The following is a 15,630-nucleotide window of genomic DNA, read 5'->3' on the forward strand; positions in this document are numbered from 1 at the left end:
GGTTTACAACAGGCTTGTTTCTCATCATTTGTTTAGTTGTCCAAAGGGTATACTTTGGAGCAATCAACACATCTCATGGAGTTTAGATGCTTGTTTAACAGCTCATTTGGTTAGTTCTTAGCTCCCCACTGAGGGATGAGTCTGTCTTCTCATTCCATGGGATTCACTGTAATAATGATTGTGATTCCCATCTGAAGTTTCTGGCTGGAAGCCCAACAGAAGGATTCAGTATATGCAAAAGAGATGACTAAAAGAACAGCTGATCCCTCTGCTCTAGATATACTTTCTTCCTTGAAGCCTCATCTACTCCTGAGGCTTTAGGTGCCACATCTTTGGTGATTACATGTATAAACAAGTGCCTAATATACATCTCCATGTCTCAAACTTACCATGTCCAGGAACTCTTGATTCTGCTCCAAATTTATTTTAACCCTAGTTTTCACAGAAATCTTGGTATAATTCCTAATTCCATGCTTTTCTTTTTCTTAGTGTCGACATCTAATCCAACAATAAGTCCTGTGATTCTCCTTCTAAAGTCTATCTCAAGCCTTCCCATTTTTGGAAGTAAGGCTTCCCTGATAGCTCAGTTGGTCAAGAATCCACCTGCAATGCAGGATACCCCAGTTCAATTTCTGGGTCAGGAAGATTTACTGGAGAAAGGATAGGCTACCCACTCCCGTATTCTTGGGCTTCCCTTGTGGCTCAGCTGGTAAAGAATCTACCTGCAAAGTAGGAGACCTGGGTTCAATCCCTGGATTGGGAACATCCCCTGGAGAAGGGAAAGGCTATCCACTCCAGTATTCTGGCCTGGAGAATTCCATGGACTGTGTAGATCATGGGGTCACAAGGAGTCTGACATGACTGAGCCATTTTCACTTTCATGGCCATGACATTGGTCCAAGGCACCATTGTTTCTCCCTTACCTAGGAGCTAACACAGAACTTGTAGCCACTTTCCCTACTCCATGCTTGCTCACTTATGGTTTACCCTCCACACAACAGCAAGTTTTTAAAAATATAAATGAATGAGCATTCAGTAACACTGAAGTCTACTTCAATGCCAGACATGAAAAGAATCTAGAGACTTCCATTATTATTAATAATCATTATTTTATTGATTCTCATTCTAGCCCTGAATCTGTTCCTCACTTGCGGCAGAATCTCTGGTAAATCATTTCTTTTAATAGCCAGCTATCATGTTTCCCCTCATTTCTTCCGAAAACGGCAACCTCTTCTTTTGTAGTACTACTGCTTTCTCATCCAAACCAGGTGATTCTAGTGAAGACTGTCAGTAAAGGGGGCATGTGATCAAGTGGGGCCAGTCAGAATCCTTCCTTACAAATCTTTTTATCTGGAGCTATTTTCTTTCCTTTTGAATGGCAAATATACAGGGATGTGTGCTCTAAAACTGATGGTGTTTCCTCAACCCACATGTAGAATACCACTCTGTAGTAAGAGAAAACAAGCTCATCACGCAGAGAGATGCATAGATTTAAGATAGAGTGTGTCTTGTGGATTTCTTATTGATTTTGGCTTCTTGAGGCTTGACTGGTCACCACATTCTTTGATTCTGCTAGATACCTCACTAGTTTCAATAAAGTCCCCATTGAGCTTTGTTCTTTGGAGTTAGGTTCTTATCACTTGCAACCAAAGTATATTCTTTCCTCTTTGGTTCTCAGTTTCTTACTGCTCTAAATTTTTAAACACCAAGACTTCAGAAAATCCCATTTCTATAGGATTTTAATTTCTTATACTTGAATGCATGAGGAAGAGGGATTTTTGCAAGGTAAAAAGCAGTTCTCCATGATGTCATCTCCTGATGATAGCACAGGCAAAGGTTACTATGGTTAGGTCACTGATCCACACAGTGTCTGGCTTCTCAAGTACCCAGAAATTACGCAAAACATCTAACACCATTGCTGCAAGTTCATATCTTTTCCTATTTCTGTGCCAACTCAGTGACAGCCACCATCTTAAGAGAACACAGTTGAATGGACTGAGTTGTATGGCATATGACTTCACCTGCTTCTCTTCTTTCATCTTGAAGTGACCAAACAGCAAATACCCAAATAGGAGGTCTCTTGAAAAGAGACTTGATTAAAAGAGTTTCCTTTGCTTGATGTAAAATTGTGCAATAGAAATGCAAAATAAGTCAGAAAGTCTCCGAGGAATGTAATTAGAATTGCATCTCTTCCTGGGGTTCACCAATGGGCTGGGATAAAGTTAACAGGTTGTGCAACCTTAGTTAAGTCACTCCCTATCTCTGAGCTTCAGGAGCTTACAGCAGATGGTTTCTTCAGGCGCTTTTGGCACTAATACTCTATGATTTTATGCCCATTTTCTGTAAGAGCTGCAAGTGGCAAACAAGATTTTGGCAGGGAAATGTTGACTATGAAAACCTCTTCTCTTCTTGGGTATAATTAAAACAGCCAAGGCTATGTGACCCCCCTCATCACACAACCAGGTTTGTGACTCTTGTTTCTGAGGCTGTCGGAAAGCATCTTAACAATTAAGTGCATCTGGATGGTCCCTGTCCCAAGTCAGAGTTTCCTAAAGGGTCACAAGAGGAAGAGAAGAAACAAGAATCTCTGGGGGAGACTTATTAAGAATGCAGCACAGACTCATGCATTTTGAGAAGAAATACTAGGGCAGCCAATGTTTAAGAGCCATAAATGCATTCTAATTCAAGGAGGACTAATTTATAGAGCACTAAGTGGATGCCAGACTCAGCTGGGTAAGATCTTTCTGAGGACAATCTCTATCATGCATCTGGGATCCTGGAAACTAAAGGGTTGAGAGATTTGCATGTGCTGAATTATCTTCCAATCCCTCTAAACTTCAGACCACAGAATGAGGACCGAATATGCAGTATGGTGAGTGGTCTAAGACAGCTTGTAGTTCAACGAACCCAGGTTCAATTTGGTTCTTTGTCATTAACTAGTTGCATGACTTGGAGCAAATTACTCTCTCTCCGTGCCTCAATTATTTCATATGTAAATGGGAAAGTAATTCTCTCCTCAAGAAACTGTTGAGAGGATTAAATGTGAGAATAGTATAAATAAAGTCTTTAGTGCAGGGCCTAACATACACAGTAAGTGCCAAATGTGTGGTGTTGCCAATTGTGCTGCAGAAGGTCATCCCAATCAGGCAAAGCAGGGAGAAAATCCAACCTAGGATCTTTGTAAGGGCTCTTGGAGCAGAGACCAGAAAGACCCTGTGTAAACACTATGAGCAACAGAGCAATGGGGGTGGGAAAGGGCCTGTAAGGAGGAGATGGAGCCTGAACTTGCAAAGTGGATGGAGAAAGAATCTCATTGGGAACGAGGGAAGAAAATCCAAGAAAATGGCTTTGAACAGTTCTGTTGCATGACCTTGTTGGGCTGGCTGCCTCCAGACACCTGACAGAATGTAGAAACCAGCCTCCAGAAGTGAAGAATAAGCCAAAAATGAGGTTTAGTGTTCTGGAGCCTCTGTTAGAGATTTCCTCCAATGTCCAGGAAACCAGGATCCTGGAGACCTGGGTTTGAGTCCTGCCTTTGCAATATATTAATAGTGTAACCTTGGGCAAAGATGTGTGCATGCATGCTAAGTCGCTTCAGTCATGTCCAACTCTTTACAATCCTCTGGACTGTAGCCTGCCAGGCTCCTCTGTCCATGGGATTCTTCAGGCAAGAATACTGGCGTGGGTAGCCATACCCTCCGCTAGAGGATCTTCCCGACCCAGGGGATCGAACCCACGTCTCTTACCTCTCCTGCATTGGCAGGTGGGTTCTTTACCACGAGCACTGCCTGGAAGCCCTTGGACAAATATGTATTCATCTGTAACATGAGATTAATAATTTTGCCTACTTCACAAAATACCTGTGACAGTCAGATGAAAGTACATTTTAGGAACTGCAGAACACTGGGGGCATGTAAGATGGAACCACTGAGAAGGGCTGGGGTAGGCAACAGGTGGCATTCATCATAGAATGAAACTGAGCATACCCCTCCCAGAGCCATTTCCAAAGATCCCCTCTTCCCTCCACCTCCTTTCCCCTTCCCCTACTTTTTGGTCCCTCAACGTGGAAATATCAGAGCCAGCATGCCCTACACCCAGAGGTTTGGTTGACTTCAGAGAAACTTCCAGAGGCTAAGAGCACTGAAAGGAATTAACCAGTGCATGTGGGACTGAATGAGCAGATCAGTGAGCTGAGACTGGGTGGGGACCCAGGAAGGGCAGACAGTAGAGTCCATATGTACTGTAATTAGAATAGCATAACAGAAATCACTAGTCACGTGTTTGGCACTTTACAGTTCCCAAAGCACTTTCTCACTGAAGCCCTAATGATCTTTGACACAACCCTGTAATGTGGGTTTTAGAATTTCCATTACTCAGATGGGGAAAACTGAGGCCTGCCTCTGAGAAGCAACCAACCCAAGACTACATAGAGAAAGCAGCAAATGGCTTGGTTGATTTCAGAACCGGGTAGGGTCTGCCCCCAGGAGTGGGCAGTCTTGGTCCTGAACCCTGCATATTGTGGGCAGGGGGAGGGCAAGCTGAAGAAAAAAACCTAAGCATCCGTTGTGTCTACATCTGTCTTCTTCTCTGCTTGGGGGAAGGATGGAAGCAAGGAACACATGTTCCTCATGGCACCCACACCCTCAGTAAAATGAAACCCTGGAGCAGGGTTGAGCAGCAAAGGCTTTCCTCCCATCACAAGGGCAGATGGTCTCCCGAGTCACACAGTGAAATGTCACCTTACTCAGTTTGCACAACATCTTCAATTCCCCCGATGACTCTTTCTAATTTATTCAATCAGGGACCAAACTGTCTCATGCCAGCCTAGGAGATGTACCACAACTGGCTGAAAAGAATTCCTCAGGAGGAGCAATTAGCAAAAATCGGAGTTGTTGCTCTCTAAGACTGAGCAGAGAGAAGGATCATAGCTCTCATGTCCCCACCCCTCCATCAGATTCTAGCTAAACAGATGTTTTCCTGGTTTTTTATTTTCTGCTTACTGACACCCCTTCTCAGTGACATATGAAATATGAAATGTCATGTAGTGTTGTGAGTTTGTACAAATATAAAGAAATACCAGGGTATACACAGTAACAAAAGGAAAGATCCTATTTGCAAGTATCTGTGGTGTCTCCTTGTTCTGTGTTGATATGTTGTATTGATATAAGTTGGCTTTTCTTAATATACCCTTTACCCTCATCATGGTGGCAGTGTTGGGATATGCATTAAAGCTCATCTGAAGTATGCATTACTTATGCATGACTCTTCCTTGAGTTTGTACTAAGAGCTTTGGGAAAAGACTCTTGCCATCTGAGATCTTAGGAACTAGGGAGACAGGTCCAGCACCAATGCAATAAAAGCCACAATACAAAATAGTAGTTCATGAATGACTCAGGAAAGGGGGAGATCAGGACAGACTATAACAGGGAAGGCTTACTGGAGGGAGAGGCTGCAAGAAGACAGGTATGGCCATTCAGCTTGCACTTATGAAGATCCTCTGGGTCCCAGTTCTGTGCTGGGTGATGCAGAGGATGTAGAGAATTACAAGGATCAGTGTGTGTCTCCAAGGAGCATGGCTCACTATTGATGCCCAACAATGGGTTAGGATACACTGCTGGAGCACTGAGGAGCAAGAGAGCTACTCAATACATGGCTGAGCTGGAGACAGTGCTCAGCCCACAGGAAAATGAAAAAGTATAGACAGAAATCACAGCTTCCCAAAGGGACATAACCTACCCCCCACTTACCAACTTCCCAAAAGTGTAACATAGTTCCTCACTTATCCCCACCACAGTGTGATAGGAAGCTCTTTCCTTTTCTCTAGCCTGGTCAACTCCTATTCATCTGTAAGGACGCAGGCACCAAGACCCTGGTGAGCCAGAGATGATGTGAAGCTTTGGAAACAGAGCAGAAGTGATGGAAGTGTCAGATACTGCATTAGTGAGGATTCTTTTGATTTTGTGACATATACCCACATTTAATAATCACAAGGCGGGAAAGAAGAGATCATGGTGGAAGGGGAATTTGTTAGCTCATGTTACTGCAAAGTCCAGGAGTACAAGTAGCTTCAGGCTCAGCTAGAACCAGGTGATTGATTTATATTATCAGGATTCCATTTACCTCTCAGTTTTACTCTCCTCTGGGTTGGCTTCATCCTCAGGTTGCTTCAAGTTTATCTTACCATGTAGCCATCTGTACAAAAAAAGAGTGCGCATTTGCTTCAATAGCTTTCTCTTTTTTAAGAAAAACTGATTTACAATGTTAATTTCCACTGTATAGCAAAGTGATTCAGTTATACATACATATACATTTTTTTTTACATTCTTTTCCATTATGGTTTATCACATAATATTGAATATAGTTCTCTGTACTTACAGTAGGACCTTGTTTATCCATTCTCTATTCAATAGTTCACGTCTTGTAACCCTAAACTCCCAGTTAGTTTCTTCTAACCCCTCCTCCACCACCCCTTCCCCTTGGCAACCACAAGTCTGTTCTCTATGTCTGTGAGTCTGTTTCTGTTTTGTAGATAGGTTCATTTGTGTCATATTTGAGATCCCCCATATAAGTGATGTAATATGGTATTTGTCTTTCTCTTTCTGACTTACTTTGCTTAGAATAATCTTTAGGTCCATCTGGGTTGCTGGAAATGGCACTATTTCATTCTTTTTTTATGGCTGAGTAGTATTTCATTGTATATATACATGACATCTTTATTTATCTGTTGATGGATACTTCAATAGTTTTAGCAAAAGTCTTGGGTCATGTACCTGTTTTAGAATCATTTATTATACCAGGAGGCAAGTGTTCTGATTGGCTGAACCTGTACCTTGTGCCCATCTCTGCATTTGGAAAACGGAGTTAGTCCCACTGAAACCAGATGAATTCCAAGTGGGAGAGGAGTGGTGGCCCCTAAGGAAAATTTGGGTGCTGCTTTTAGATGAGAAGAGAATGGGTGCTGGCCAGGCATAAATACCACCTATTCATAGGAGATACAGAATCAGATCATTTCACAAAAGACACCCAAAGACTAGACATAGGAGAACAAGACTGAGTTCTACTCCCAGGATATGGAAATGGAAGGAATAATGCAGCAAGTGTTGTGGTCCTTTAATGGACCAGAACCTGGTGGTCCGGAGTTGACGATAAGAAAGTAAAAGAGAGAGCCGGAGGAAGGGAGAGAGAAAGAAAGAAAGAAGGACAGACAGACAGACAGACACGGGGACCCAAGCTCTGATGGAGCAAGGGTGCTTTATTAGCAGAAATGCAGGCTTATATATCTTTAGTAAGATGATTGATTACTCAGATATTACACAGGATGAAATTTTATCAATAGTCACAATATGGATAGTCTAATACATACAAGGTCGCTGACACAGAAAAGAGTCACTGAACGGGATTCATACATGTCTCATCTTATGACCTCAGTCCTGGGAACAGCATGCTGTTTCATTCGTTCCCAGAATAGGAACTGATAAGGAACAGAGAATCCTTGAGAAATGGCAACATATTGAATTCCTTAAAGTCAAACATCCCCTGGCAATTTCCCCTTTTTTATTTTTCATAATTTGAGTGACTGCAGATATTTTAGTGAAAAGGGTCCTGATCAAATGAGTTTGTTTAGTTTTAACAATTTTTGCATAAAGGCAATGGTAAAACAGCACATATAATTATAACAAAAGGAAAGGGAACACAAGCTTGTATGAAATATGATTGATTATAATGAAAGAATAGTTACTATGACTACAATTGGTTTCTGTGAAATGTCCAGTCCAAGTTCTAAGTTCTTTGGTGTTCGTAGCAAATTTTCAGATGTCTCATTGTTTAGGCCCAATTCGTTTATTGAGGACTATTTGAGGGCGAGAAGGTGTCATTTTGCTTTCAAGCCAACCAAAGAGTCCTTTTCATGGAAGTGTTTCATTGAACTGTTGGTAATCTTCTATGCTACTTGAGTAACATAATCATATATAGTACTATCATCTGAGCAGTTAGATAACCATATACCATGGGGTCCCCAACTGACAATTGTATGATTAGCCATAAACATTAATTCTTCTGATTTTGGAAATCCTGATTTTGGATTTTAGTCCCTTTTGATACCCTGCTCATGTCTAAATGTCTACCTATTTCCCTTCTCAGGTATTTGGGAACCCAGTCTCAGAGGAAAAGGGGCAATGACTGCTCTGGCTTCTTCAGGCTGTACAGGGGCGTCATGGGGTTTTGGGTTCTCTTTGTCTGCTCTCTGTCAGGGTGCATTAACAGAGGGAGATGAGAGTCCATGGAATGATAAGGTGACTTGTTTCAGCATTGTCTAGGTGTTGGTCAGGGAATATTCTTGTCATACTACCATTTGGAGATTTGTTGTATTTTGAGAGAAACAAATTTAACAAGAAAGTTAAAGGTACATGACCCAAAGATTAATAGAAGTAGAAAAGCTGTTCAGGGGCTACCAGGAGAATTAGGACCAGACATTTGTTCATGACATTAGTGTTTTTCTAGGTATGAGAAGATGCAAGAATTTGGGCTCATAAAATCTTTACCTGAAAACATCTGACTGTCTGAGGGCCAGTTCTTCTGGGTTTTTCCCAGAGCAAACACTGCCTTATTTTTTATTTTTACCCTGAACTCCTTTCAGGGGGTGTTGAAGGTCAGCAGCTTCAGTGGTCATGATGTAATCTTTATAGAGGCAGCTGGCAAGTACCAACTTCCAGTCAGCAGGGTCTCTTCATAGCCACATATCTGACCATGTTTGGGGGGCATTTTATGGCCCTTGTGTCCCATGGTGCTGGGAAGACTTATTCCCAGGTCTAGGGAAGATTCCTTTGATAGGCCACTCAGGGTGCTGTTACTGGACCAGGCCTTGCAAGTAGCAAACGTCTCTGGACCACTGTCTTACTAGCCTCTTGGTCCAGGAAAATATTCCCTCTTGTTGCTTCTTCCCATATCCAGAGTTACATTATTACAGTCATTGATCTCATATGGAAATGTATATCAGCATTATATCATAGGCTCAGTCACACATTTGTTAATGTAAGAAATGATCTTCTGAAACAAGTGACATAGAAAATAATATAGCTATAGCTAGCAGTTATTAGTAAAGAAATAAGTCTTAAGAAACTTGTATCATGCATAAAAATCTCTTCTATTTGCCACAAACCTTTTTTACACTTTCTGTATTAATCTGTAAGTCATACTTCTTTTTCTCTTAATAAAATGCACCACACATAGAACTTTCTTTTTGGGTTTCACTTTCCACAAACCTTTTTTACACTTTCTGTATTCATCACTTTATTTGTCTATTCATAGAACAGCCATCTATAAGCCATATTTCTTTCTTTTTCTCTTAATAAAATGTACCACACATAGAACTTTCTTTTTGGGTTTCATTTTTCACAAACCTTTTCTACACTTTCTGTATTCATCACTTTATTTGTCTATTCATAGAATAGCCATCTATAAGCCATACTTCCTTTTTCTTTTAATAAAATGTAATTCCATTTCTTATACTCTTTTTAATGAAAATATGCATCTTACTTTCTTTCAGAAACCATGAACTGTTGTTTAGCTCATTTGTAAATTAATCTCAGCAATATTATCTAGAGACAAAGACATACATTGAGACATTATATATATATATCCAGACAGACAGAGATCTCATAGTTTTATGCTTTATGATTTAAAAGGTCTTTTTGAACAAACAGTGAAGTAAAGTAGAGAAATGATGGGACTTTTCAGCCGTTTGACCCGTGTCTTATAACTTACTGACCTCAATAGGCCCCGAGTCACTCCGCCACGTATATCAGGTCCCTCTTCGGGTGCCACTTGTTGCAGTCCTTTAATGGACCGGAACCTGGAGGTCCGGAGTTGATGATAAGAAAGTGAAAGAGAGAGCAGGAGGGAGAGGAAGGGAGGGAGGGAGGGGGAGAGGGAGAGAGAGAGAGAGAGAGAGAGAGAGAGAGAGAGAGAGAGAGAGAGAGAGAGAAAGAGAGAAAGAAAGACAGACACAGGGACCCAAGCTCTGATGGAGCAAGGGTGCTTTATTAGCAGAAATGCAGGCTTATATATCTTTAGTAAGATGATTGATTACTCAGATATTACACAGGATGAAATTTTATCAACAGTCACAATATGGATAGTCTAATACATACAAGGTCGCTGACACAGAAAAGAGTCACTGAAGGGGATTCATACATGTCTCATCCTATGACCTCAGTCCTGGGAACAGCATGCTGTTTCATTCGTTCCCAGACTAGGAACTGATAAGGAACAGAGAATCCTTGAGAAATGCCAACGTATTGGATTCCTTAAAGTCAAACATCCCCTGACAGGCAAGGATGGCATGGGATGGAGGTTTGCGGAGACTCAAGGCAGGCAGCCGAGTGTAGAGCAGGCAGGATGAGTATCTATGATTGATAGGCTGTGTCCTGCAAGAGGGCCTGTGTGAACTGAATGTCAGTTGAAATACAGCCTGGGCTCCAGCTGCTGAGTTTTGTGTCCTAGTGTGGGGCGGCCTCTATCAGAAGGAAGGGTTTCTTTGTGTAATTCATCCAAAGGTGCTATCTGCTCACTAAGCCATAGGCAGAGGGGCAACATCCATCCAGAGGGAACACCTGCTTCCAATTTGCACAAAGATGCTGTAGTGGGTTGAATTGTGTCCCCCTAAAAGATACATTTGAGATAGGCTGGGGCCTGGGACCCTTTGCTGCACTGGTGCAATGCTTGCACCTGAACATACCTCTCCTCAAGCAACCAAATACCAAGAAATTATACGGGACTAAAAATAACTGTGTGCATGGTACAGTTAGAGCAAAATTATGGACAAAAGATATAAAGAGACCAAAAAATCCAAATGCCACTTTTGAAGAGCCTGGAGCAAAAGCAGAGGGTCAGGAACAAAAGCAAGAGAACTGAGCATACCCCTACACACTCCACCACCTAAGGGGCAGGCAAAATACCTAAGCCACCCCTCCACCAGACCCCTGGACATACGCCTACCCTCACCTCCTGAAAGGAATAAGCTTGCTCCCACTCATGGAGTGAGCAAGCAAGGGAACCTGTTGTTTGTTCTTATTCCCTGCTGCTGCAGCAGGGGCCCCAATAAAGCCTTGCCTGTATTTCTTGCCTGGCCTCTGATCAATTCCTATTGATTGAGGAAGGCCAAGAACCTTGGTAGATATTATATTCAGTCCTAACTCCTGGTACCTACAAATGTGACCTAATTTGGATATAAGGTCTTGGCAGATGTAATCAAGTTAAGATGAGGCCATACTATGGATAAGTGCAGCACTAAATCCACTGACTGGTGTCTTACAAGAAGAAGATGGAGATTTGATCACAGAGACACAGAAGAGACACAGGGAAGAAGACTATGTGATGATGGAGGTGGCAACTGGAGTAATACAGCTATAGGCCAAGGAATGCAAAGGATTATTGGTAACCACCTGTAGCTAGGAAACAGGCATGAAAACATTCCTCCTCAAAGCCTTCCAAAGAAACCATTGCTGCCAACACCTTGATTTTGGACTTCCTGCCTCAGAGCTGTAAGGAAATACATTTCCTTTGTGTTTGTGGCACTTTGTTACGGCACCCTTAGGAAACTAACACAGGTACTAAATGGGCTAGCAGCATCCCCAAGAGTAATATTCTCCTCTACCCTCATGTCCTGGTAGAAGATACAGAAAATCCAGGGGCTCAAGAGATCCCAGCAGAAGTAGTTGGACCTCCTCATAGGTACTACTCCCCAAAAGTGTACTGGAAGCACCTGTCACTCCACCTTCACACAGCAAGTAAACAATATTTTCAAACTGTAGTAGTTCATAGAGTGAGGATTGCCAATAAAACTAGTGACAACCTTTCTTGGTTTGAGAAGATGAATGGGGCACACATTAGATTGGAGCCTCTGCATCTGCTGTTCTTTCTGCTTTCTGTCTCCCAAGCTTCCTTATGTGCCTCCTCTGAGAAACCACATCCCCCTTTGTTTTCCTTTGCCGTAGAACTTACTGTGCCATATTGTAATTTTCTGAGTACTTGTGGGAATAGATTGTCCAATGACACTGAACACAATTTTTTTTTTTTCTGTGAAATAAACCAGGCAAGAACTAGGCAAATATGCAGGAGTCGTCTGGAGACCTACTTAAACAAAGGAAATGAGACTCCAATAGTTTCACTAACAAGATTCAGAGTTATTGAAATGTGTTGAGGTAAACCAGGGTAGCTATGAACACAGGCCAATGACAGGGAAGGGTGGGGAGTCCCTGGAATGTCATTCCTCAGAGAAGTGTACCCTAACTCTATCATACCCCCTCAGCTTGTTTTATTTTCATCATGAAAATAAATCTTCATTAATCATCATGAAATTATTTTATTTGTTTGATGAAAGGTTCACGAGAGTGGGGATCTTGCCTGTTTTGTCCACTGCTGCACCCTCAGAGCCTTGGGCAAGTTACTTAACCTCTGTTTTGCTTAAACCTCTCATTTGTAAATCATGCCAACCTCATACAGTTATTGTGAGGATTAAATGCATTAACATAAGAGCTTAGACCAATGTCTGGCACATAGCTGATAACTGATACTAGGTAGCATTTATATTGTGCTTGCTATGTTCTAGGTACTAGTCTAAGCACTTTACATATACAATTGGCCCTCCATATATGTGGGTTCTGTATCCACAGATGCAATGAACAGCAGATTGAAAATAGTCAGAAAAAAAAAATCCAGAAAATTCCAAAGAGCAAAACTTTGTCACGTTTGACAACTATTTACATTGTAATAAGTATTATAAGTAATACAGAGATTATTTGATGTACACTAGAGGATGTACATTGGCTATGTACAAATATTATGTCATTTCATATAAGGGACTTGAGCATCCACAGATCTTGGTATCCTCAGCAGCGCTAGAACTGATCCCTCATGGATACTGAGGAGGACACCACATCAATTTAATCCACAAAACAATCTTATAAGATCCCCATCTTGTAGATAAGGAAACAGAGAAGTTATTTAATTTATCTAAGACCACGCAGCTGGTAAATGCAGAGCAGGCATTGAAACCTCAGAGTCCCAGTGCTTCACCATGACAGTGTGCTGATTTCTAGTATAAATCCTTTCAAATGAACATAATCACCAAGAGAATGGGAAAAGATGGAACCACTGGACTAGTTCAAAAATCAAGACAAGTATTAAAGGGGAATGGTTGTTGGGAGTCTGTGAGGCAGTGACACTGAATTTTCAGCTATTTTATCTTTCTGTAGGGGTTTCCCTGGTCAATCCTGTACCTGGGGAAATGGCTGTGAGGGTTAACTTATAAAGTAGTAAGGAGTAATGCAATTCTTGACTGAGTGTAGCGCTGGGATGGGATGTTGTCTTTCTTCACATTCTAAGAGCCTTGAAAACCTGGTGAGGGATTCTCCCAGTGGCAAGAACAGGGACTGGTGCTGGAGACCCAGCCTCCATCTCATCCCATGAAATACACCCAAAACAACTCACTCCAGCGGTGACAGAAGAGGAGAGGATCTCTTTTCTCTCGGCTGCCCATGTTTCAGCCCCCTTTCTGGCTTTGACAGCTGCACCAGTGCTTTATAGGACACTACTGGAGCATTCTTTAAGAAATAAACTGCTATGGGACCCAACCATTTGTCTTTGCCACCACTAGAAAGTGAGTTACTGAAGGCCAGGGAAGAGAGTTTTACTTCTATCTCAAATCCCAAGTCCCCCACAGATTACAGCACTTTAAGGGTGCTCAGTGGCTATTTGCTGAATGAAGAGAATTGAATGCTCTTGATCAGCAGATGGGATGATGCCTAGACAAGGCAGCTGCTATCTAGATTTTTAGCTGAAAGGTGGCAATGGCGATGGCATTTTGGAAGGGTGTTGAGAGGATGAAGAGATCACAATCAAGCTAGTTCTGGAGGAAGCCGTAAAAAAGAAATAATGGTTTGTACCCATGGGCATAAATTTAAAGCACTTCACGGCCAAAGGCCTTTTAAAAATCTTTCCCTCAAACCTCTGGAGTCTGCTTAAGTTGAAGAATCTTTTTTCCCCTGTTTTTCTTTAAGGATAAGCTGGCAGCAGTATCCAGCGTCCACCACCAGGCACTTATAGGGAGTTGTTTTTCCCAGCTCTCAGTTTTTACAAGAACTGCCTAGATCACAGTTGTGCCTATGGAAACAGAAGTCTCTACCTTCCCATATTGGTGTCTTTCTGCCTTTCATAGTGTATATATATATACAAAATACCTGGGAATCAGCTGGTAACCGTCTAAATTAAATACTTAGGTTGTCTATGCATGACTCAATAAGTGACTCTTTAAAAGAGCAGCTAAAAATAAAAGTACCTATTTTTCCATATATATTACTGTATATGTATATATTGTATTAATTACATAAGCAGATTTCTTCACATCATATGAAAATATGACTCTAGAAATACTTCTGCTCCATACATATGCTTGTCCTCAGCTGATCAGATCTGCATAAATATCCCTTGGATGCTAGGATCAAGGTCATCTTCCTTGATCTGTTCGCCTTTGCAAAGGGAACCACCTTTCATGTAACAAGTGTTTTCATGCTATCTTAGAGCCTTCTTTTCCCATTTTTCTCCCAACATTAAAATAACCACATTCTCAGTCCTGATGTAAGACAGATGCTAATAAATTACTCTCCCATTGAGATGATCTGAAAAGTAATGGATTAAAATATATTTTCTCCAGGGGAACTAATATCAAATAAGAGCCTTCAGGAACTGAAGTCCTTAAGGGTAGATACTCAAGCTCTGTGGCAGGCCAGCAGAATACACTGAGAATCCTAGAAAAGATTAATACATACACGGAAACAAATTTTTTTTTTTTTGTCACAGAAAGCTTTTACCGATCAGTTGCGAAAAGATGGACTATTCAATAACTGGTTATCTATATGGAAAAAAAAAATCTGATCCCTATCTTATACTATATACAAATATCAGTACTAACTAGACTTAAGACTTAAATCTCAAAGCATAATGTAAAACAACTGAACTTTCAGAAGACAAAATAGGAAAATATTTTATGACTTCAGGATAGAGAAGGATCTTTTTAAACGGAAACTAAAAGTGCAAGCCATGAAGGAAAAAAAGTCTAATTTAAGATAACCTTATTCTGAATGAAAAAACAAATCTAAGGGGGAGAGGATATTGATAACATATGACTGACAAAAGAAAGACAGAAAAATTCAACAGTAAAATGAGCAAAAGGAAAACTATCATTGTATTAAGGCCAAAAAGCATGTGAAAAGATGCTCAACTTTGTTAGAAACAAGAAAGTGAAAATTAAAATCACAAATCACTATTTCTCACCTACCAGACTGACAAAAATTAGAAACTCAGATAACCAGGTATTAGTGAAACTGTAGAGTGACAGGAACCCTCATTTAGTGCTAATTGGAGTTTAAATTAGTAGGACTTTGGAAAACAGTTTGGTATTATATATTTAACTTGCACACATTGCACGATCTAGCAACTGCATATGTATATGCATTCTTGTGCTTGCATAGCAAGAGATATACGTAAGAATTCTAAAGCAGTATCACTTGTGAAAACAAAAAGCTACAAACAGTCCAAATGTCTGTCAACTACAGGATAAGTATATCATGGCAG

At 41.1% G+C, this 15,630-nt stretch overlaps 1 long non-coding RNA gene across 4 annotated transcripts in view; it reads right to left on the bottom strand.

Annotated features, from left to right (window-relative positions):
* Positions 1–15,630, bottom strand: part of LOC133041363 (uncharacterized) — a 62,788-nt gene that overhangs the window by 34,128 nt on the left and 13,030 nt on the right. For all 4 annotated transcript variants that reach the window (XR_009689221.1, XR_009689223.1, XR_009689224.1 and 1 more), the window contains exon 2: positions 6,121–6,192. This is a non-coding gene — a long non-coding RNA (uncharacterized LOC133041363). The remainder of the gene's footprint in view (positions 1–6,120; positions 6,193–15,630) is intronic.

This window comes from Dama dama, chromosome 20, assembly GCF_033118175.1.
Source record: "Dama dama isolate Ldn47 chromosome 20, ASM3311817v1, whole genome shotgun sequence".
Taxonomy (NCBI): Eukaryota; Metazoa; Chordata; class Mammalia; order Artiodactyla; family Cervidae; genus Dama; species Dama dama.